Source organism: Austrofundulus limnaeus, unplaced genomic scaffold (assembly GCF_001266775.1).
Source record: "Austrofundulus limnaeus strain Quisiro unplaced genomic scaffold, Austrofundulus_limnaeus-1.0 Scaffold730, whole genome shotgun sequence".
NCBI classification, from domain to species: Eukaryota; Metazoa; Chordata; class Actinopteri; order Cyprinodontiformes; family Rivulidae; genus Austrofundulus; species Austrofundulus limnaeus.
In genome coordinates, this window is record NW_013953132.1 from 182,677 (window position 1) to 185,162 (window position 2,486).

Sequence of the window (2,486 nt, forward strand, 5' to 3'; positions counted from 1 at the left end):
TGTGTGTGTGTGTTTGTGTTTGTTTGTGTGTGTGTGTGTGTGTGTGTGTGTGTTTGTGTTTGTTTGTGTGTGTGTGTGTGTGTGTGTTTTTGTTTATATGTGTGTTTGTTTGTGTGTTTGTTTGTGTGTGTGTGTGTGTGTGTGTGTGTGTGTGTTTATGTGTGTGTGTGTGTGTGTGTGTGTGTGTTTTGGTTTATTTTTAATTATTGTATATAGTATTTTTTAATGAAATGATTAAAAAAAGAATGTACAGGGCTGCAGTTGTGAGACTCTCCAAAGTGTCTCAAAGCAAAGAGCTAGTTAACAGATGATAAGGCCATGCATTATCATGGATCACTTATGCACTTCAAAAATGAAAGATGACTTATGTTTTCTGATATATACATAAAAAACAATCACTGCAGCTCCTAAACGCTGAGAACGTTGATACTGGCTGTGTGTGAACGATGTCAGAAAACACCATGTAATGTGGTTTGACTCCAGTCAGGGAGTTCATGCTGACCCACATCCACAGTAGAAACATCTGTAGTGGGCACATGAGCATCAAACTTGAACCACAGAGAAGTGGGGCATGGTCTGTTGAATTGTAAATGCTTTTTGTTTTCATTCCTCTTATGGAGGTGGCAGGTTCTGTGCGTCACTTAAAGGAGAACACAAAGCACCAGGATAAATTGTGTTTAGGATCAAGGCGTTGGGGCAGTGCAATGCTTTGGGAGATCTGCTGGGAAARCTTATATTCTTCCATTTAAGTAGACGTTACTTTGACATAAGCCATCTTTCAGCTCCATCACATTATTTAGCTCAAGGCTAAAAGTAGTTAAGAATTTGTTGAGGGACACAAAACCTAACATGAGGAATTACTTGGCCTCTAAGTACAGATCCAATTAAACCRTTGAGAGATGTTTTATACAAACAAGTTCCAGTGTTGCGTAAATTATGTCACAGTGATACTCGAGTAAAAGTACAAGTATCTCACCATAAAATTACTTTGGTAAAGGTTGAAGTCTCCTCTAAGAATATTACATGAGTAGAAGTCTTAAAGTATCTGATATTTGGGACACTGTTGAGCCACAAACCAAGATAGAGGCCTAAGGCGAGAGCTCTGCTCGACTGCCCAGTTTAACAGAAAAACCCTGAAAAACATTGTCAGCTACAGCAACATTATGTCAAAATRGACTTGAGTGAAACACTGACATATTCACAAGGAAGTGTACCTCACAGAAGCCTAAAACCACCTGGTCCCCAACTGATATGGGTCTGTTGTGTGATGGAAAGCCAAGCTGTCCCAGTGAGTCTGTATGAACCTGTCCATTATGACCTCCAGGGTTAATCTGAACCAGGCTGGACCTCAGAGTCTGCCTCGCCAAGCCTTTCACCTCCAATGAGACCACTGGAAGTCACCAACTTTGGTTATCTGATGAACTGTGCCTAATTTAAAGCATTACACGTGACATGTACCTAATTTAAGCATTACACGTGACATGTACCTAATTTAAATCATTACACGTGACATGTACCTAATTTAAATCATTACACGTGACATGTACCTAATTTAAACCATTACACGTGACATGTACCTAATTTAAAGCTTTACATGTGACATGTTCACAGACCAGTCCTGGTTAAACAGTCGAAGCAGCTTTGAGATTATCCTTCTGCAGTGAGATTAAACATTACTATTTAATCTAAACAAAACCTTACCATCTTCTCTCCAAATTAACAAAAACGTAAAGGTTTAATTTGGATCTCCTGTCATTTTAGTTTTATCGAACCACAGGATAAGTATCCAAAATTAATGTCTTTGTCCCTGTGTGCGTTCGTAAATATGAATCTGTTTTTTATTCTAACTTTGAAGTAATGCATTCTGCCTGGTAGAGTAGCCTTTCAGTGCACGTCGATACATTTCACTGTCTTACCAGCTTCATTTTTACTGTGCAATACTTTGACACTAACAAGTTGGCTTGTTAACAAACAAAAATGAAAGACCTTACAAGTTCAACAAGAAATACAAGATTAGCAGTAACTGTCACTTTACAAACAAGTTAAACCAGAAACACAAGACTAACAGTAACTGTCACTTCTTTTCTTTTTGTGTAAATCATTTCTTCAAACCTGTCATGTATTTAAAACTGAAATTACTCCTAAGCTAGTTGTCAAATTTTAAAATGTCTGCTATTTAGATACTACTTTTGTCTGTGGTTGTGTTTTTTTGTCTCGTCTGTTAGCAAAATATCTTCTGAAGCAATGCACAAATTGCATTAAAACTTGCAAAAAGTAATCATTAGAGTAACCTGTACAACTGATGTTGAAGTCAACCCAATTTAAGAAGACTCTGAAATGTTGAAAAAAATAAAAACATAAAGAAACCTACAAAACTGACAATAATTTAGTAATTTTCACAAATACTGCACTGCAAACACTGTCCATGTAACCAAGTTTTAAAACCTTATATCAGCCAAAAAGTCTTTTTGATCTTGTTTTCAGAC

The 2,486-nt window shown here is 37.0% G+C and overlaps 1 protein-coding gene across 1 annotated transcript in view; it reads right to left on the minus strand.

The window, feature by feature from the left end:
• The window catches only part of idh1 (isocitrate dehydrogenase (NADP(+)) 1), a 26,250-nt gene that overhangs the window by 16,846 nt on the left and 6,918 nt on the right, over positions 1-2,486 (minus strand). The window lies entirely within an intron of this gene.